The sequence below is a fragment of the Calliopsis andreniformis genome, unplaced genomic scaffold, assembly GCF_051401765.1.
Source record: "Calliopsis andreniformis isolate RMS-2024a unplaced genomic scaffold, iyCalAndr_principal scaffold0024, whole genome shotgun sequence".
NCBI classification, from domain to species: domain Eukaryota; kingdom Metazoa; phylum Arthropoda; class Insecta; order Hymenoptera; family Andrenidae; genus Calliopsis; species Calliopsis andreniformis.
In genome coordinates this window covers 4,841,897-4,865,345 of record NW_027480433.1, presented here as the reverse complement: position 1 = coordinate 4,865,345, position 23,449 = coordinate 4,841,897, and positions in this window count along the sequence as shown.

Genomic DNA, 23,449 nt, shown 5'->3' with positions numbered 1-23,449 from the left:
ATTGAATAGTTAGGGCCTTAGAAGTCAACGCACGGAGCATAAAATGCAATAAAAATACAATAGTTTTTCCATCGTAAAACAGGATTAATTGCAACCAGTTTGAAAGTGATGGTCATTTCTACGTTCCGGGCAATCTAGGCGTCACTCTAGGGCGTTGCTCCACTAGATCGAATAGCTAGGGCCATAGAAGTCAACGCCAGAAGCATAAAATACGATATAAATACTACAGCTTTTCCATCGTATAAACGGAATAATTGCAAACAGTGTGAAAGTAATGGTCATTTCTACGTTCCGGGCAACCTAGGCTTCACTCTAGGGCGTTGCTCCACCAGATCAAACAGTTAGGGCCTTAGAAGTCAACGCCCGAAGCATAAAATACAAAATAAATAGAACAGTTTTTCCATTGTATAAAACGAATAATTGCTACCAGTGTAAAAGTTATGGTCATTTCTACGTTCCGGGCAACCTAGGCTTCACTCTAGGGCGTTGTTCCAACAGATCGAATAGTTAGGTCCTAAGAAGTGAACGCCAGAAGCATAAAATACAATAAAAATACAACAGTTTTTCCATCGTATAACAGGATTAATTGCAACCAGTTTGAAAGTGATGGTCATTTCTACGTTCCGGGCAACCTAGGCTTCACGCTAGGGTGTTGCTACACCAGATGGAATAGCTAGGGCCTTAGAAGTCAACGCCCGAAGCATAAAATGCAAAATAAATAGAACAGTCGTTCCATTGTATAAAACGAATAACTGCAACCAGTGTGAAGGTAATGGTCATTTCTACTTTCCGGGCAACCTAGGATACACCCTAGGGCGTTGCTCCAACAGATTGAATAGTTAGCGCCTTAGAAGTCAACGCGCGAAGCATAAAATGCAAAATAAATAGAACAGTTTTTCCATCGTATAAAACGAATAACTGCAACCAGTGTGAAAGTGCTGGTCATTTCTACGTTCCGGGCAACCTAGGCTTCACCCTAGGGCGTTGTTCCACCAGATGGAATAGTTAGGGCCTAAGAAGTCAACGCCAGAAGCATAAAATACGATATAAATTCAACAGCTTTTCCATCGTATAAAACGAATAATGGTAACCAGTGTGAAAGTTATGGTCATTTCTACGTTCCGGTCAACCTAGGCTTCACTCTAGGACGTTGCTCCACCAGATCGAATAGTTAGGGCCTATGAAGTCAACGCCAGAAGCATAAAATACAATAAAGGTGCAACAGTTTTTCCATCGTATAACAGGAATAATTGCAACCAGTGTTTAGGTAATGGTATGTTCTACGTTCCGGGCAACCTAGGCTTCACTCTAGGGCGGTGCTCCACCAGATCAAATAGTTACGGCCTAAGAAGTCAACGCCAGAAGCATAAAATGCAAAATAAATAGAACAGTTTTTCCATTGTATAAAACGAACAACTGCAACCAGTGTGAAAGTACTGGTCATTTCTACGTTCCGGGTAACCTATGTTTCACTCTGGGGCGTTGCTCCACCAGATCGAATAGCTAGGGACTTAGAATTTATCGCCAGAAGGATAAAATACAATATAAGTACAACAGTTTTTTCATCGTATAAAATGAATAATTGCAGACATTGTGAAAGTAATGGTCATTTCTACGTTCCGGTCAACCTAGGCGTCACTCTAGGGCGTTGCTCCACCACGTCTAATAGCTACGGCCTTAGAAGTCAACGCCAGGAGCATAAAATACAATATAAATACAACAGCTTTTCAATCGTATAAAATGAATAACTGCAAACACTGTGCAAGTAATGGTCATTTCTACGTTCCGGGCAACCTAGGCTTCACTCTAGGGCGTTGCTCCACCTGACCGAATAGCTAGGGACTTAGAATTCAATGCCAGAATCATAAAATGCAATATAAATGGAACAGCTTCTCCATCGTTTAAAAAGAATAATAGCAACCAGTGTGAAAGCTATGGTCATTTCTACGTTCCGGGCAACCTAGCCTTCACTCTAGGGCGTGCTCCACCAGATCGAATAGTTAGGGCTTTAGAAGTCAATGCCCGAAGCATAAAATACAATAAAGATGGAAGAGTTTTTCCATCGCATAACAGGAATAATTTCCACCAGTGTGAAGGTAATGGTATGGTCTACGTTCCGGGCAACCTAGGCTTCACTCTAGGGCGCTGCTCCACCAGATCAAATAGTTAGGGCCTAAGAAGTCAACGCCAGAAGAATAAAATACGATATAAGTACAACAGTTTTTCCATCGTATAACCGGAATAATGGCAAACCGTGTGAAGGTAATGGTATGTTCTACGTTCCGGGCAACCTAGGCTTCACTCTAGGGCGGTGCTCCACCAGATCAAATAGTTACGGCCTAAGAAGTCAACGCCAGAAGCATAAATTACAATATAAGTACAACAGCTTTTCCATCGTATATAAAGTATATTTGCAAACAGTGTGGAAGTAATGGTCATTTCTACGTTCCGGTCAACCTAGGCTTCACGGTAGGGTGTTGCTCCACCAGATGGAATAGTTAGGGCCTTAGAAGTCAACGCCCGAAGCATAAAATGCAAAATAAATAGAACAGTCTTTCCATTGTATATAACGAATAACTGCAACCAGTGTGAGAGTACTGGTCATTTCTACCTTCCGGGCAACCTAGGCTTCACCCTAGGGCGTCGTTCCACCAGATGGAATAGTTAGGGCCTTCGAAGTCAACGCCAGAAGCATGAACTACAAAATAAGTACAACAGTCTTTCCATCGTATAAAACGAATAATTGCAACCTGTGTGATGGTTATGGACATATCTACGTTACGGGCAACCTAGGCTTCACTGCAGGGCGTTGCTCCACCAAATCGAATAGTTAGGGCCTTAGAAGTCAACGCCCGAAGCATAAAATACAATATAAGTACAACAGTTTTTCCATCGTATAAAATGAATGATTGCGAACATTGTGAAAGTAATGGTCATTTCTACGTGCCTGGCAACCTACGCGTCTCTCTAGGGCGTTGCTGCTCCACATCTGATAGCTAGGGCCTTAGAAGTTAACGCCGGAAGCATAAAATACAATATAAATACAACAGCTTTGCCATCGTATAAAATGAATAATTGCAAACAGTGTGAAGGTAATGGTCATTTCTACGTACCGAGCAACCTAGGCTTCAATCTAGGGCGTTGCTCCACCAGATCGAATAGCTAGGGACTTAGAATTCAATGCCAGGAGCATAATATGCAATATAAATATAACAGCTTTTCCATCGTATAAAACGAATAATAGCAACCAGTGTGAAAGTTATGGTCATTTCTAGTTCCCGGGCAACCTAGGCTTCACTCTAGGGCGTTGCTCCACCAGATCGAATAGTTAGGGCCTTAGAAGTCAACGCCCGAAGCATAAAATGCAAAATACATAGAACAGCTTTTCCATTGTATAAAACGATTAACTGCAACCAGTGTGAAAGTACTGGTCATTTCTGCGTTCCGGGCAACCTAGGCTTCACCATAGAGCGTTGTTCCACCAGATGGAATAGTTAGGGCCTAAGAAGTCAACGCCAGAAGCATAAAATACGATATAAATACAACAGCTTTTCCATCGTATAAAACGAATAATGGTAACCAGTGTGAAAGTTATGGTCATTTCTACGTTCCGGTCAACCTAGGCTTCACTCTAGGGCGGTGCTCCACCAGATCAAATTGTTAGGGCCTAAGAAGTCAACGCCTGAAGCATAAATTACAATATAAGTACAACAGCTTTTCCATCGTATATAATGTATATTTGCAAACAGTGTGGAAGTAATGGTCACTTCTACGTTCCGGTCAACCTAGGCTTCACTCTAGGACGTTGCTCCACCAGATCGAATAGTTAGGGCCTATGAAGTCAACGCCAGAAGCGTAAAATACAATAAAGGTGCAACAGTTTTTCCATCGTATAACAGGAATAATTGCAACCAGTGTGAAGGTAATGGTATGTTCTACGTTCCGGGCAACCTAGGCTTCACTCTAGGGCCGTGCTCCTCCAGATCAAATAGTTAGGGCCTAAGAAGTCAACGCCAGAAGCATAAATTACAATATAAGTACAACAGCTTTTCCATCGTATATAATGTATATTTGCAAACAGTGTGGAAGTAATGGTCACTTCTACGTTCCGGGCAACCTAGGCTTCACTCTAGGGCGTTGCTCCACCAGATCGAATAGTTAGGGCCTTAGAACTCAACGCCCGAAGCATAAAATTCAAAATACATAGAACAGCTTTTCCATTGTATAAAACGATTAACTGCAACCAGTGTGAAAGTACTGGTCATTTCTGCGTTCCGGGCAACCTAGGTTTCACCATAGAGCGTTGTTCCACCAGATGGAATAGTTAGGGCCTAAGAAGTCAACGCCAGAAGCATAAAATACGATATAAATACAACAGCTTTTCCATCGTATAAAACGAATAATGGTAACCAGTGTGAAAGTTATGGTCATTTCTACTTTCCGGGCAGCCTAGGCTTCACCCCAGGGCGTTGTTCCACCAGATGGAATAGTTAGGGCCTAAGAAGTCAACGCCAGAAGCATAAAATACAATATAAATATACCAGTTTTTCCTTCGTATAAAACGAATAATAGCAACCAGTTGTCTAGGTTATGGTCATTTCAACGTTCCTGGCAATCCAGGCTTCATTCTAGGGCGTTGCTCCACCAGATCAATCAGTTAGGGCGTTAGAAGTCAACGCCCGAAGCATAAAATGCAAAACAAATAGAACAGCTTTTCCATTGTATAAAACGAATAATTGTTACCAGTGTAAAAGTTATGGTCATTTCTACGTTCCGGGCAACCTAGGCTTCACTCTAGGGCGTTGCTCCACCAGATCGAATAGTTAGGGCCTAAGAAGTCAACGCCAGAAGCATATAATACAATATAAATACAACAGCCTTTCAATCGTATAAAACGAATAATTGCAACCAGTGTGATAGTTATGCTCATTTCTACGTTCCGGGCAACCTAGGCTTCACCCTAGGGCGTTGCTCCAACAGATCGAATAGTTAGGGCCTTACAAATCAACGCCAGAAGCATAAAATACAATAAAGATGCAACAGTTTTTCCATCATATAACAGGAATAACTGCAAACAGTGTGAAAGTAATTGTCATTTCTACGTTCCAGGCAACCTAGGCTTCACTCTAGGGCGTTGTTCCACCAGATCGAATAGTTAGGGCCTAAGAAGTCAACGTCAGAAGCATAAAATACAATATAAATATAACAGTTATTCCATCGTATAAAACGAATAATAGCAACCAGTGCGAATGTTATGGTCATTTCTACGTTCCGGGCAACCTAGGCTTCACCCTAGGGCGTTGCTCCAACAGATTGAATAGTCAGGGCCTAAGAAGAGAACGCCAGAAGCATAAAATACAATATAAATACAACAGTTTTTGCATCATATAAAACGAATAATTGCAACCAGTGTGAAGGTTATGGTCATTTCTACTTTCCGGGCAACCTAGGCTTCACCCTAGGGCGTTGCTCCAACAGATTGAATAGTTAGGGCCAAAGAAGTGAACGCCAGAAGCAAAAAATACAATATAAATACAACAGTTTTTCCATCATATAAAACGAATAATTGCAACCAGGATAAATTTATGGTCATTTCCACTTTCCGGGCAACCTAGGCTTCACCCTAGGGCGCTGCTCCAACAGATTGAATAGTTAGGGCCTTAGAAGTCAATGCCCGAAGCATAAAAGGCAATAATAGTACAACAGTTCTTCCATCATATAACAGGAATAATTGCAACCAGTTTGAATGTGATGGTCATTTATACGTTCCGGGCAACCTAGGTTTCACTCTAGGCCGTTGTTCCACCAGTTCGAATAGTTAGGGCCTAAGAAGTCAACGCCAGAAGAATAAAATCAATATAAGTACAACAGTTTTTTAAATCGTATAAAATGAACAATTGCAAACATTGTGAAAGTAATGGTCATTTCTACGTTCCGGGCAACCTAGGCGTCACTCTAGGGCGTTGCTCCACCACATCTAATAGCTACGGCCTTAGAAGCCAACGCCAGAAGAATAAAATACAATATAAATATGACAGTTTTTCCATTGTATAAAACGAATAATAGCAACCAGTGTGAAAGTAATTGTCATTTCTACGTTCCAGGCAACCTAGGCTTCACTCTAGGGCGTTGTTCCACCAGATCGAATTGTTAGGGACAAAGAAGTCAACGCCCGAAGCATAAAATACAATATAAATAGAACAGATTTTCCATTGTATAAAACGAATAATTGCTACCAGTGTAAAAGTTATGGTCATTTCTACGTTCCGGGCAGCCTAGGCTTCACCCTAGGGCATTGTTCCATCAGATCGAATAGTTAGGCCCTAAGAAGTGAACGCCAGAAGCATAAAATACAATATAAATACAACGGCTTTTCCATCGTATAAAACGAATAGTTGCAACCAGTGTGAAAGTTATGGTCATTTCTACTTTCCGGGCAACCTAGGCTTCACCCTAGGGCGTTGCTCCAACAGAATGAATAGTTAGGACCATAGAGGTCAATGCCCGAAGCATAAAATGCAATAAAAATGCAACAGTTTTTCCATCATATAACAGGAATAAATGCAACCAGTTTGAAAGTGATGGTCATTTCTTCGTTCCGGGCAACTTAGGCTTCACTCTAGGGCGTTGTTCCACCATATCGAACAGTTAGGGCCAAAGAAGTCAACGCCAGAAGCATAAAATACAATATAAATAAGACAGTTTTTCCATTGTATAAAACGAATAATAGCAACCAGTGTGAAAGTTATGGTCATTTCTAGTTCCCGGGCAACCTAGGCTTCACTCTAGGGCGTTGCTCCACCAGATCGAATAGTTAGGGCCTTAGAAGTCAACGCCCGAAGCATAAAATGCAAAATACATAGAACAGCTTTTCCATTGTATAAAACGATTAACTGCAACCAGTGTGAAAGTACTGGTCATTTCTGCGTTCCGGGCAACCTAGGCTTCACCATAGAGCGTTGTTCCACCAGATGGAATAGTTAGGGCCTAAGAAGTCAACGCCAGAAGCATAAAATACGATATAAATACAACAGCTTTTCCATCGTATAAAACGAATAATGGTAACCAGTGTGAAAGTTATGGTCATTTCTACGTTCCGGTCAACCTAGGCTTCACTCTAGGGCGGTGCTCCACCAGATCAAGTTGTTAGGGCCTAAGAAGTCAACGCCTGAAGCATAAATTACAATATAAGTACAACAGCTTTTCCATCGTATATAATGTATATTTGCAAACAGTGTGGAAGTAATGGTCACTTCTACGTTCCGGTCAACCTAGGCTTCACTCTAGGACGTTGCTCCACCAGATCGAATAGTTAGGGCCTATGAAGTCAACGCCAGAAGCGTAAAATACAATAAAGGTGCAACAGTTTTTCCATCGTATAACAGGAATAATTGCAACCAGTGTGAAGGTAATGGTATGTTCTACGTTCCGGGCAACCTAGGCTTCACTCTAGGGCCGTGCTCCTCCAGATCAAATAGTTAGGGCCTAAGAAGTCAACGCCAGAAGCATAAATTACAATATAAGTACAACAGCTTTTCCATCGTATATAATGTATATTTGCAAACAGTGTGGAAGTAATGGTCACTTCTACGTTCCGGGCAACCTAGGCTTCACTCTAGGGCGTTGCTCCACCAGATCGAATAGTTAGGGCCTTAGAACTCAACGCCCGAAGCATAAAATGCAAAATACATAGAACAGCTTTTCCATTGTATAAAACGATTAACTGCAACCAGTGTGAAAGTACTGGTCATTTCTGCGTTCCGGGCAACCTAGGTTTCACCATAGAGCGTTGTTCCACCAGATGGAATAGTTAGGGCCTAAGAAGTCAACGCCAGAAGCATAAAATACGATATAAATACAACAGCTTTTCCATCGTATAAAACGAATAATGGTAACCAGTGTGAAAGTTATGGTCATTTCTACTTTCCGGGCAGCCTAGGCTTCACCCCAGGGCGTTGTTCCACCAGATGGAATAGTTAGGGCCTAAGAAGTCAACGCCAGAAGCATAAAATACAATATAAATATACCAGTTTTTCCTTCGTATAAAACGAATAATAGCAACCAGTTGTCTAGGTTATGGTCATTTCAACGTTCCTGGCAATCCAGGCTTCATTCTAGGGCGTTGCTCCACCAGATCAATCAGTTAGGGCGTTAGAAGTCAACGCCCGAAGCATAAAATGCAAAACAAATAGAACAGCTTTTCCATTGTATAAAACGAATAATTGTTACCAGTGTAAAAGTTATGGTCATTTCTACGTTCCGGGCAACCTAGGCTTCACTCTAGGGCGTTGCTCCACCAGATCGAATAGTTAGGGCCTAAGAAGTCAACGCCAGAAGCATATAATACAATATAAATACAACAGCCTTTCAATCGTATAAAACGAATAATTGCAACCAGTGTGATAGTTATGCTCATTTCTACGTTCCGGGCAACCTAGGCTTCACCCTAGGGCGTTGCTCCAACAGATCGAATAGTTAGGGCCTTACAAATCAACGCCAGAAGCATAAAATACAATAAAGATGCAACAGTTTTTCCATCATATAACAGGAATAACTGCAAACAGTGTGAAAGTAATTGTCATTTCTACGTTCCAGGCAACCTAGGCTTCACTCTAGGGCGTTGTTCCACCAGATCGAATAGTTAGGGCCTAAGAAGTCAACGCCAGAAGCATAAAATACAATATAAATACAACAGTTTTTGCATCATATAAAACGAATAATTGCAACCAGTGTGAAGGTTATGGTCATTTCTACTTTCCGGGCAACCTAGGCTTCACCCTAGGGCGTTGCTCCAACAGATTGAATAGTTAGGGCCAAAGAAGTGAACGCCAGAAGCAAAAAATACAATATAAATACAACAGTTTTTCCATCATATAAAACGAATAATTGCAACCAGGATAAATTTATGGTCATTTCCACTTTCCGGGCAACCTAGGCTTCACCCTAGGGCGCTGCTCCAACAGATTGAATAGTTAGGGCCTTAGAAGTCAATGCCCGAAGCATAAAAGGCAATAATAGTACAACAGTTCTTCCATCATATAACAGGAATAATTGCAACCAGTTTGAATGTGATGGTCATTTATACGTTCCGGGCAACCTAGGTTTCACTCTAGGCCGTTGTTCCACCAGTTCGAATAGTTAGGGCCTAAGAAGTCAACGCCAGAAGAATAAAATCAATATAAGTACAACAGTTTTTTAAATCGTATAAAATGAACAATTGCAAACATTGTGAAAGTAATGGTCATTTCTACGTTCCGGGCAACCTAGGCGTCACTCTAGGGCGTTGCTCCACCACATCTAATAGCTACGGCCTTAGAAGCCAACGCCAGAAGAATAAAATACAATATAAATATGACAGTTTTTCCATTGTATAAAACGAATAATAGCAACCAGTGTGAAAGTAATTGTCATTTCTACGTTCCAGGCAACCTAGGCTTCACTCTAGGGCGTTGTTCCACCAGATCGAATTGTTAGGGACAAAGAAGTCAACGCCCGAAGCATAAAATACAATATAAATAGAACAGATTTTCCATTGTATAAAACGAATAATTGCTACCAGTGTAAAAGTTATGGTCATTTCTACGTTCCGGGCAGCCTAGGCTTCACCCTAGGGCATTGTTCCATCAGATCGAATAGTTAGGCCCTAAGAAGTGAACGCCAGAAGCATAAAATACAATATAAATACAACAGCTTTTCCATCGTATAAAACGAATAGTTGCAACCAGTGTGAAAGTTATGGTCATTTCTACTTTCCGGGCAACCTAGGCTTCACCCTAGGGCGTTGCTCCAACAGAATGAATAGTTAGGACCATAGAGGTCAATGCCCGAAGCATAAAATGCAATAAAAATGCAACAGTTTTTCCATCATATAACAGGAATAAATGCAACCAGTTTGAAAGTGATGGTCATTTCTTCGTTCCGGGCAACTTAGGCTTCACTCTAGGGCGTTGTTCCACCATATCGAACAGTTAGGGCCAAAGAAGTCAACGCCAGAAGCATAAAATACAATATAAATAAGACAGTTTTTCCATTGTATAAAACGAATAATAGCAACCAGTGTGAAAGTTATGGTCATTTCTAGTTCCCGGGCAACCTAGGCTTCACTCTAGGGCGTTGCTCCACCAGATCGAATAGTTAGGGCCTTAGAAGTCAACGCCCGAAGCATAAAATGCAAAATACATAGAACAGCTTTTCCATTGTATAAAACGATTAACTGCAACCAGTGTGAAAGTACTGGTCATTTCTGCGTTCCGGGCAACCTAGGCTTCACCATAGAGCGTTGTTCCACCAGATGGAATAGTTAGGGCCTAAGAAGTCAACGCCAGAAGCATAAAATACGATATAAATACAACAGCTTTTCCATCGTATAAAACGAATAATGGTAACCAGTGTGAAAGTTATGGTCATTTCTACGTTCCGGTCAACCTAGGCTTCACTCTAGGGCGGTGCTCCACCAGATCAAGTTGTTAGGGCCTAAGAAGTCAACGCCTGAAGCATAAATTACAATATAAGTACAACAGCTTTTCCATCGTATATAATGTATATTTGCAAACAGTGTGGAAGTAATGGTCACTTCTACGTTCCGGTCAACCTAGGCTTCACTCTAGGACGTTGCTCCACCAGATCGAATAGTTAGGGCCTATGAAGTCAACGCCAGAAGCGTAAAATACAATAAAGGTGCAACAGTTTTTCCATCGTATAACAGGAATAATTGCAACCAGTGTGAAGGTAATGGTATGTTCTACGTTCCGGGCAACCTAGGCTTCACTCTAGGGCCGTGCTCCTCCAGATCAAATAGTTAGGGCCTAAGAAGTCAACGCCAGAAGCATAAATTACAATATAAGTACAACAGCTTTTCCATCGTATATAATGTATATTTGCAAACAGTGTGGAAGTAATGGTCACTTCTACGTTCCGGGCAACCTAGGCTTCACTCTAGGGCGTTGCTCCACCAGATCGAATAGTTAGGGCCTTAGAACTCAACGCCCGAAGCATAAAATGCAAAATACATAGAACAGCTTTTCCATTGTATAAAACGATTAACTGCAACCAGTGTGAAAGTACTGGTCATTTCTGCGTTCCGGGCAACCTAGGTTTCACCATAGAGCGTTGTTCCACCAGATGGAATAGTTAGGGCCTAAGAAGTCAACGCCAGAAGCATAAAATACGATATAAATACAACAGCTTTTCCATCGTATAAAACGAATAATGGTAACCAGTGTGAAAGTTATGGTCATTTCTACTTTCCGGGCAGCCTAGGCTTCACCCCAGGGCGTTGTTCCACCAGATGGAATAGTTAGGGCCTAAGAAGTCAACGCCAGAAGCATAAAATACAATATAAATATACCAGTTTTTCCTTCGTATAAAACGAATAATAGCAACCAGTTTTCTAGGTTATGGTCATTTCAACGTTCCTGGCAATCCAGGCTTCATTCTAGGGCGTTGCTCCACCAGATCAATCAGTTAGGGCGTTAGAAGTCAACGCCCGAAGCATAAAATGCAAAACAAATAGAACAGCTTTTCCATTGTATAAAACGAATAATTGTTACCAGTGTAAAAGTTATGGTCATTTCTACGTTCCGGGCAACCTAGGCTTCACTCTAGGGCGTTGCTCCACCAGATCGAATAGTTAGGGCCTAAGAAGTCAACGCCAGAAGCATATAATACAATATAAATACAACAGCCTTTCAATCGTATAAAACGAATAATTGCAACCAGTGTGATAGTTATGCTCATTTCTACGTTCCGGGCAACCTAGGCTTCACCCTAGGGCGTTGCTGCAACAGATCGAATAGTTAGGGCCTTACAAATCAACGCCAGAAGCATAAAATACAATAAAGATGCAACAGTTTTTCCATCATATAACAGGAATAACTGCAAACAGTGTGAAAGTAATTGTCATTTCTACGTTCCAGGCAACCTAGGCTTCACTCTAGGGCGTTGTTCCACCAGATCGAATAGTTAGGGCCTAAGAAGTCAACGCCAGAAGCATAAAATACAATATAAATACAACAGTTTTTGCATCATATAAAACGAATAATTGCAACCAGTGTGAAGGTTATGGTCATTTCTACTTTCCGGGCAACCTAGGCTTCACCCTAGGGCGTTGCTCCAACAGATTGAATAGTTAGGGCCAAAGAAGTGAACGCCAGAAGCAAAAAATACAATATAAATACAACAGTTTTTCCATCATATAAAACGAATAATTGCAACCAGGATAAATTTATGGTCATTTCCACTTTCCGGGCAACCTAGGCTTCACCCTAGGGCGCTGCTCCAACAGATTGAATAGTTAGGGCCTTAGAAGTCAATGCCCGAAGCATAAAAGGCAATAATAGTACAACAGTTCTTCCATCATATAACAGGAATAATTGCAACCAGTTTGAATGTGATGGTCATTTATACGTTCCGGGCAACCTAGGTTTCACTCTAGGCCGTTGTTCCACCAGTTCGAATAGTTAGGGCCTAAGAAGTCAACGCCAGAAGAATAAAATCAATATAAGTACAACAGTTTTTTAAATCGTATAAAATGAACAATTGCAAACATTGTGAAAGTAATGGTCATTTCTACGTTCCGGGCAACCTAGGCGTCACTCTAGGGCGTTGCTCCACCACATCTAATAGCTACGGCCTTAGAAGCCAACGCCAGAAGAATAAAATACAATATAAATATGACAGTTTTTCCATTGTATAAAACGAATAATAGCAACCAGTGTGAAAGTAATTGTCATTTCTACGTTCCAGGCAACCTAGGCTTCACTCTAGGGCGTTGTTCCACCAGATCGAATTGTTAGGGACAAAGAAGTCAACGCCCGAAGCATAAAATACAATATAAATAGAACAGATTTTCCATTGTATAAAACGAATAATTGCTACCAGTGTAAAAGTTATGGTCATTTCTACGTTCCGGGCAGCCTAGGCTTCACCCTAGGGCATTGTTCCATCAGATCGAATAGTTAGGCCCTAAGAAGTGAACGCCAGAAGCATAAAATACAATATAAATACAACAGCTTTTCCATCGTATAAAACGAATAGTTGCAACCAGTGTGAAAGTTATGGTCATTTCTACTTTCCGGGCAACCTAGGCTTCACCCTAGGGCGTTGCTCCAACAGAATGAATAGTTAGGACCATAGATGTCAATGCCCGAAGCATAAAATGCAATAAAAATGCAACAGTTTTTCCATCATATAACAGGAATAAATGCAACCAGTTTGAAAGTGATGGTCATTTCTTCGTTCCGGGCAACTTAGGCTTCACTCTAGGGCGTTGTTCCACCATATCGAACAGTTAGGGCCAAAGAAGTCAACGCCAGAAGCATAAAATACAATATAAATAAGACAGTTTTTCCATTGTATAAAACGAATAATAGCCACCAGTGTGAAAGTTATGGTCATTTCTTCGTTCCGGGCAACCTAGGCTTCACACTAGGACGTTGCTCCACCAGATCGAATAGTTAGGGCCTTAGAAATCAACGCCAGAAGCATAAAATACAATAAAGGTGCAACAGTTTTTCCATCATGTAACAGGAATAACTGCAAACAGTGTGAAAGTAATTGTCATTTCTACGTTCCAGGCAACCTAGGCTTCACTGTAGGGCGTTGTTCCACCAGATGGTATAGTTAGGGCCTAAGAAGTCAACGACAGAAGCATAAAATACAACATAAATACAACAGTTTTTCCATCATATAAAACGAATAATTGCAACCAGTATGAAAGTTATGGTCATTTCTACTTTCCGGGCAACCTAGGCTTCACCCTAGGGCGTTGCTCCAACCGATGGAATAGCTAGGGCCTTAGAAGTCAATGCCCGACGCATAAAATGCAATACAAATACAACAGTTTTTACATCCTATAACAGGAATAATTGCAACCAGTTTGAAAATGATGGTCATTTCTACGTACCGGGCAACCTAGGCTTCACTCTAGGGCGTTGCTCCACCAGATCAATCAGTTAGGTCCTTAGAAGTCAACGCCCGAAGCATAAAATGCAAAATAAATAGAACAGTTTTTCCATTGTATAAAACGAATAATTGCTACCAGTGTAAAAGTTATGGTCATTTCTACGTTCCGGGCAACCTAGGCTTCACTCTAGGGAGTTGCTCCACCAGATCGAATAGTTAGGGCCTTAGAAGTCCACGCCCGAAGCATAAAATACGATAAAGATGCAACAGTTTTTCCATCGTATAAAACGAATGATTGCTACCAGTGTGAAATTTATGGTCATTCCTACATTCCGAGCAACCTAGGCTTCACTCTAGAGCGTTGCCCCACAAGATCGAATAGTTGGGTACTTAGACGTCAACGCCAGAAGCATAAAATACGATATAAATACAACAGTTTGCCCATCGTAGAACAGGAATAATTGCAACCAGTGTGAAAGTTATGGTCATTTCTACGTTCCGGGCAACCTAGGCTTCACTCTAGGGCGTTGCTCCACCTGATCGAATAGTTAGGGCCTTAGAAGTCAAAGACAGAAGCATAAAATGCAATAAAGATGCAACAGTTTTTCCATCGTATAACAGGAATAACTGCAAACAGTGTGAAAGTACTGGTCATTTCAACGTTCCGGGCAATCTAGGCTTCACACTAGGGCGTTGCTCGACCAGATCGAATAGCTAGGGCCTTAGAAGTCGACGCCCGAAGCATAAAATACAAAATAAATAGTGCAGTTTTTCCATCGTATAAAACGAATAATTGATACCAGTGTGGAAGTTATGGTCATTTCTACTTTCCGGGCAACCTAGGCTTCACCCTAGGGCGTTGCTCCACCAGATGGAATAGTTAGGGACTAAGAAGTCAACGCCAGAAGCATAAAATGCGATATAAATACAACGGCTTTTCCATCGTATAAAACGAATAATTGCAACCAGTGTGGAAGTTATCGTCATTTCTACGTTCCGGGCAACCTAGGCTTCACACTAGGGCGTTGCTCGACCAGATCGAATAGCTAGGGCCTTAGAAGTCGACGCCCGAAGCATAAAATACAAAATAAATAGAACAGTTTTTCCATCGTGTAAAACGAATAATTGCTACCAGTGTGAAAGTTATGGTCATTGCTACGTTCCGCGCTACCTAGGCTTCACCCAAGGGCGTTGTTCCACCAGATGGAATAGTTAGGGCCTAAGATGTCAACGCCAGAAGCATAAGATACGATATAAATACAACAGCATTTCCATCGTATAAAACGAATAATTGCAACCAGTGTGAAAGTTATGGACATTTCTACATTGCGGCCAACCTAGGCTTCACCCTAGGGCGTTGCTCCACCTGATCGAATAGTTAGGGCCCTAGAAGTCAACGCCAAAAGCATAAAATGCAATAAAGATGCAACAGTTTTTCCATCGTATAACAGGAATAACTGCAAATAGTGTGAAAGTACTGGTCATTTCTTCGTGCCGGGCAACCTAGGCGTCACTCTAGGGCGTTGCTCCACCTGATCGAATAGTTAGGGCCTTAGAAGTCAAAGACAGAAGCATAAAATGCAATAAAGATGCAACAGTTTTTCCATCGTATAACAGGAATAACTGCAAACAGTGTGAAAGTACTGGTCATTTCAACGTTCCGGGCAATCTAGGCTTCACTCTATGGCGTTGCTCCACCAGATCAATCAGTTAGGGCCTTAGAAGTCAACGCCCGAAGCATAAAATGCAAAATAATTAGAACAGTTTTTCCATTGTATAAAACGAATAATTGCTACCAGTGTAAAAGTTATGGTCATTTCTACGTTCCGGGCAACCTGGGCTTCACTCTAGGGAGTTGCTCCTCCAGATCGAATAGTTAGGACCTAAGAAGTCCACGCCCGAAGCATAAAATACCGTAAAGATGCAACAGTTTTTCCATCGTATAAAACGAATAATTGCAACCAGTGTGAAAGTTATGGTCATTTCTACGTTCCGGGCAACCTAGGCTTCACCCTAGGGTGTTGTTTCACCAGTTCGAATAGTTAGGGCCTAAGAAGTGAACGCCAGAAGCATAAAATACAATATAAATACAACAGTTTTTTGATCGTATAAAACGAATAATTGCAACCAGTATGAAAGTTATGGTCACTTCCACTTTCCGGGCAACCTAGGCTTCACCACAGGGCGTTGCTCCAACAGATTGAATAGTTAGGTCCTTGGAAGTCAATGCCCGAAGCATAAAATGCAATAAAAATACATAAGTTCTCCCATCATATAACAGGAATAATTGCAACCAGTTTGAAAGTGATGGTCATTTCCACGTTCCGGGCAACCTAGGCTTCACTCTGGGGCGTTGATCCACCAGATGGAATAGCTAGGGCCTTAGAAGTCAACGCCCGAAGCATAAAATACAAAATAAATAGAACAGTTTTTCCATCGTGTAAAACGAATAATTGCTACCAGTGTGAAAGTTATGGTCATTGCTACGTTCCGCGCTACCTAGGCTTCACCCAAGGGCGTTGTTCCACCAGATGGAATAGTTAGGGCCTAAGATGTCAACGCCAGAAGCATAAGATACGATATAAATACAACAGCATTTCCATCGTATAAAACGAATAATTGCAACCAGTGTGAAAGTTATGGACATTTCTACATTGCGGCCAACCTAGGCTTCACCCTAGGGCGTTGCTCCACCTGATCGAATAGTTAGGGCCCTAGAAGTCAACGCCAAAAGCATAAAATGCAATAAAGATGCAACAGTTTTTCCATCGTATAACAGGAATAACTGCAAATAGTGTGAAAGTACTGGTCATTTCTTCGTGCCGGGCAACCTAGGCGTCACTCTAGGGCGTTGCTCCACCTGATCGAATAGTTAGGGCCTTAGAAGTCAAAGACAGAAGCATAAAATGCAATAAAGATGCAACAGTTTTTCCATCGTATAACAGGAATAACTGCAAACAGTGTGAAAGTACTGGTCATTTCAACGTTCCGGGCAATCTAGGCTTCACTCTATGGCGTTGCTCCACCAGATCAATCAGTTAGGGCCTTAGAAGTCAACGCCCGAAGCATAAAATGCAAAATAATTAGAACAGTTTTTCCATTGTATAAAACGAATAATTGCTACCAGTGTAAAAGTTATGGTCATTTCTACGTTCCGGGCAACCTGGGCTTCACTCTAGGGAGTTGCTCCTCCAGATCGAATAGTTAGGACCTAAGAAGTCCACGCCCGAAGCATAAAATACCGTAAAGATGCAACAGTTTTTCCATCGTATAAAACGAATAATTGCAACCAGTGTGAAAGTTATGGTCATTTCTACGTTCCGGGCAACCTAGGCTTCACCCTAGGGTGTTGTTTCACCAGTTCGAATAGTTAGGGCCTAAGAAGTGAACGCCAGAAGCATAAAATACAATATAAATACAACAGTTTTTTGATCGTATAAAACGAATAATTGCAACCAGTATGAAAGTTATGGTCACTTCCACTTTCCGGGCAACCTAGGCTTCACCACAGGGCGTTGCTCCAACAGATTGAATAGTTAGGTCCTTAGAAGTCAATGCCCGAAGCATAAAATGCAATAAAAATACATAAGTTCTCCCATCATATAACAGGAATAATTACAACCAGTTTGAAAGTGATGGTCATTTCCACGTTCCGGGCAACCTAGGCTTCACTCTGGGGCGTTGATCCACCAGATGGAATAGCTAGGGCCTTAGAAGTCAACGCCCGAAGCATAAAATACAAAATAAATAGAACAGTTTTTCCATCGTGTAAAACGAATAATTGCTACCAGTGTGAAAGTTATGGTCATTGCTACGTTCCGCGCTACCTAGGCTTCACCCAAGGGCGTTGTTCCACCAGATGGAATAGTTAGGGCCTAAGATGTCAACGCCAGAAGCATAAGATGCGATATAAATACAACAGCATTTCCATCGTATAAAACGAATAATTGCAACCAGGGTGAATGTAATGGTCATTTCTACGTTCCGGGCAATCTATGCTTCACTCTAGGGCGTTGCTCCACCAGATCGAATAGTTAGGACCTTAGAAATCAACGCCAGAAGCATAAAATACAATAAAGATGCAACAGTTTTTCCATCGTAAAACAGGAATAATTGCAACCAGTGTGAAGGCAATGGTCTTTTCTACGTTCCGGGCAACCTAGGCTTCACTCTAGGGCGGTGCTCCACCAGATCAAATAGTTAGGGCCTAAGAAGTCAACGCCAGATGCATAAAATACAATATAAATATAACAGTTTTTCCATCGTATAAAACGAATGATAGCAACCAGTGTGAAAGTTATGGTCATTTCTACGTTCTGGACAACCAAGGCTTCGCTCTAGGGCGTTGCGCCACCAGATCGAATAGTTAGGGCCTTAGAAGTCAACGCCCGAAGCATAAAATACAAAATAAATAAATCAGTTTTTCCATCGTATAAAACGAATAATTGCATCCAGTATGAAAGTTAACGTCATTTCTACTTTCCGGACAACATAGGCTTCACCCTTGGGCGTTGCACCAGCAGATTGAATAGTTAAGGCCTTAGAAGTCAACGCCCGAAGCATAAAATACAAAATAAATAGAACAGTTTTTCCATCGTAAAACAGGAATAATTGCAACCAGTGTGAAGGTAATGGTCTTTTCTACGTTCCGGGCAACCTAGGCTTCACTCTAGGGCGGTGCTCCACCAGATCAAATAGTTAGGGCCTAAGAAGTCAACGCCAGAAGCATAAAATACAATATAAATATAACAGTTTTTCCATCGTATAAAACGAATGATAGCAACCAGTGTGAAAGTTATGGTCATTTCTACGTTCTGGACAACCAAGGCTTCGCTCTAGGGCGTTGCGCCACCAGATCGAATAGTTAGGGCCTTAGAAGTCAACGCCCGAAGCATAAAATACAAAATAAATAAATCAGTTTTTCCATCGTATAAAACGAATAATTGCATCCAGTATGAAAGTTAACGTCATTTCTACTTTCCGGACAACATAGGCTTCACCCTTGGGCGTTGCACCAGCAGATTGAATAGTTAAGGCCTTAGAAGTCAACGCCCGAAGCATAAAATACAAAATAAATAGAACAGTTTTTCCATCGTATAAAACGAATAATTGCAACCAGTGTGAAGGTAATGGTCTTTTCTACGTTCCGGGCAGCCTAGGCTTCACTCTAGGGCGGTGCTCCACCAGATCAAATAGCTAGGGCATTAGAAATCAACGACAGAAGCATAAAATACAATAAAGATGCAATAGTTTTTCCATCGTATAACAGGAATACCTGCAAACAGTGTGAAAGTAATGGCCATTTCCATGTTCCGGGCAACCTAGTCTTCACTCTAGGGCGTTGTTCCACCAGATCGAATAGTTAGGGCCTAAGAAGTCAACGCCAGAAGAATAAAATACAATATAAGTACAAAAGCTTTTCCATCGTATAAAATGAATAATTGCAAACATTGTGAAAGTAATGGTCATTTCTACGTTCCCGGTAACCCAGGCGTCACTCTAGGGCGTGGCTCCACCACATCTAATAGCTACTGCCTTAGAAGTCAACCCCAGATGAATAAAATACAATAAAGATGCCACAGCTTTTCCATCGCATAAAACGAATAATTGCAACCAGTGTGAAAATTATGGTCATTTCTACGTTCTGGACAACCAAGGCTTCGCTCTAGGGCGTTGCGCCACCAGATCGAATAGTTAGGGCCTTAGAAGTCAACGCCCGAAGCATAAAATACAAAATAAATAAATCAGTTTTTCCATCGTATAAAACGAATAATTGCATCCAGTATGAAAGTTAACGTCATTTCTACTTTCCGGACAACATAGGCTTCACCCTTGGGCGTTGCACCAGCAGATTGAATAGTTAAGGCCTTAGAAGTCAACGCCCGAAGCATAAAATACAAAATAAATAGAACAGTTTTTCCATCGTATAAAACGAATAATTGCAACCAGTGTGAAGGTAATGGTCTTTTCTACGTTCCGGGCAGCCTAGGCTTCACTCTAGGGCGGTGCTCCACCAGATCAAATAGCTAGGGCATTAGAAATCAACGACAGAAGCATAAAATACAATAAAGATGCAATAGTTTTTCCATCGTATAACAGGAATACCTGCAAACAGTGTGAAAGTAATGGCCATTTCCATGTTCCGGGCAACCTAGTCTTCACTCTAGGGCGTTGTTCCACCAGATCGAATAGTTAGGGCCTAAGAAGTCAACGCCAGAAGAATAAAATACAATATAAGTACAAAAGCTTTTCCATCGTATAAAATGAATAATTGCAAACATTGTGAAAGTAATGGTCATTTCTACGTTCCCGGCAACCCAGGCGTCACTCTAGGGCGTGGCTCCACCACATCTAATAGCTACTGCCTTAGAAGTCAACCCCAGATGAATAAAATACAATAAAGATGCCACAGCTTTTCCATCGCATAAAACGAATAATTGCAACCAGTGTGAAAATTATGGTCATTTCTACGTTCCGGGCAACCTAGGATTCACTCTAGGTCGTTGCGCCACCAGATCGAATAGTTAAGGCCTTAGAAGTCAACGCCCGAAGCATAAAATACAAAATATATAAAACAGTTTTTCCATCGTCTAAAACGAATAATTGCAACCAGTATGAAAGTTAACGTCATTTCTAAATTCCGGGCAACATAGGCTTCACCCTTGGGCGTTGCACCAACAGATTTAATAGTTATGGCCTTAGAAGTCAACGCCCGTAGCATAAAATACAATATAAATATAACAGTTTTTCAATCGTATAAAACGAATGATAGCAACCAGTGTGAAAGTTATGGTCATTTGTACGTTCCGGGCAACCTAGGCTTCACTCTCGGGCGTTGCTCCACCAAATCGAATAGCTAGGGCCTTAGAAGTCAACGCCAGAAGCATAAAGTACAATAAAGATGCAAAAGTTTTTCCATCGTATAACAGGAATAACTGCAAACAGTGCGAAAGTTATGGTCATTTCTACGTTCCGGGCAGCCTCTGCCTCACTCTAGGGCGTTCCGGCACCAGATCGAATAGTTAGGGACTTAGAAGTCAACGCCCGAAGCATAAAATACAAAATAAATAAAACAGTTTTTCCATCGTATAAAACGAGTAATTGCAACCAGTATGAAAGTTAACGTCATTTCTACTTTCCGGGCAACATAGCTTCACCCTTGGGCGTTGCACCAACAGATTGAATAGTTAGGGCCTTAGAAGTCAACGCACGAAGCGTAAAATACAAAATAAATGGAACAGTTTTTCCATCGTATAAAACGAATAATTGCAATCAGTGTGAAGGTAATGGTCCTTTCTACGTTCCGGGCAACCTAGGCTTCACTCTAGGGCGGTGCTCCACCAGATCAAATAGTTAGGGCCTTAGAAGTCAACGCCGGAAGCATAAAATACCAAATAAATAAAACAGATTTACCGTCGTATGAAGCGAATAATTGCTACCAGTGTGAAAGTTAGGGTCATTTCTACGTTCCGCGCAACCTAGGCTTCACCCGACGGCGTTGTTCCACCAGATGGAATAGTTAGGGCCTAAGCGGTCAACGCCAGAAGCATAAAATACGATATAAATGCAACAGCTTTTCCATCGTATAAAACGAATAATTGCAACCAGTGTGGAAGTTATGGTCATTTCTACGTTCCGGGCAACCTAGGCTTCACTCTAGGGCGTTGCTCGACCAGATCGAATAGCTAGGGCCTTAGACGTCAACGCCCGAATCATAAAATACAAAATAAATAGAACAGTTTTTCCACCGTATAAAACGAATAATTGCAACCAATATGAAAGTTAACGTCATTTCTGCTTTCGGGGGAACATAGGCTTCACACTTGGGCGTTGCACCAACAGATTGAATAGTTAGGCCCTTAGAAGTCAACGCCCGAAGCATAAAATACAAAATAAATAGAACAGTTTTTCCATCGTATAAAACGAATAATTGCAACCAGTGTGAAGGTAATTTTTTTTTCTACGTTCCGGGCAACATAGGCTTCACTCTAGGGCGGTGCTCCACCAGATCAAATAGTTAGGGCCTAAGAAGTCAACGCCCGAAGCATAAAATACAACACAAATACAACAGATTTTCCATCGTGTATAATGTATATTTGCAAACAGTGTGAAAGTAATGGTCATTTCTACGTTCCGAGAAACCCTGGCGTCACTCTAGGGCGTTGCTCCACCAGATCGAATAGCTAGGGACTTAGAATTCATCGCTAAAAGCATAAAATACAATTAAAATACAACAGTTTTTCCATCGTATAACAGGAATAATTGCAACCAGTGTGAAGGTAATGGTCATTTCTACGTTCCGGGCAACGTAGGTTTCACTCTAGGGCGTTGATCCACCAGAGGGAATAGTTAGGGCCTAAGAAGTCAACGCCTGAAGCATATAATACAATATTAATACTACAGCTTTACAATCGTATAAAACGAATAATTGCAACCAGTGTGAAAGTTATGGACATTTCTACATTCCGGCCAACCTAGGCTTCACCCTAGGGCGTTGCTCCACCAAATCGAATAGTTAGGGCCTTAGAAGTCAACGCCAGAAGCATAAAATACAATAAAGATGCAACAGTTTTTCCATCGTTTTACAGGAATAACTGCAACCAGTGTGAATGTACTGGTCATTTCTACGTTCCGGGCAACCTAGGCGTCACTCTAGGGCGTTGCTCCACCTGATCGAATAGTTAGGGCCTTAGAAGTCAACGCCAGAAGCATAAAATGCAATAAAGATGCAACAGTTTTTCCATCGTATAACAGGAATAACTGCAAACAGTGTGATAGTACTGGTCATTTCAACGTTCCGGGCAATATAGGCTTCACTCTAAGGCGTTGCTCCACCAGATCAATCAGTTAGGTCCTTAGAAGTCAACGCCCGAAGCATAAAATGCAAAATAAATAGAACAGTTTTTCCATTGTTTAAAACGAATAATTGCTACCAGTGTAAAAGTTATGGTCATTTCTACGTTCCGGGCAACCTAGGCTTCACTCTAGGGAGTTGCTCCACCAGATCGAATAGTTAGGGCCTTAGAAGTCCACGCCCGAAGCATAAAATACGATAAAGATGCAACAGTTTTTCCATCGTATAAAACGAATAATTGCAACCAGTGTGAAATCTATGGTCATTCCTACATTCCGAGCAACCTAGGCTTCACTCCAGAGCGTTGCCCAACAAGATCGAATAGTTAGGTCCTTAGACGTCAACGCCAGAAGCATAAAATGCGATATAAATACAACAGCTTTTCCATCGTAGAACAGGAATAATTGCAACGATTGTGAAAGTTATGGTCATTTCTGCGTTCCGGGCAACCTAGGCTTCACTCTAGGTCGTTGCTCCACCAGAACAAACAGTTACGGACTTAGAAGTAAACGCCCGAAGCATAAAATACAAAATAAATGGAACAGTTTTTCCATTGTATGAAACGAATAATTGCTGCCAATGTGAAAGTTATGGTCATTTCTACGTTCCGCGCAACCTAGGCTTCACCCTAGGGCGTAGTTCCACCAGATCGAATAGTTAGAGCCTAAGAAGTGAACGCCAGAAGCATAAAAT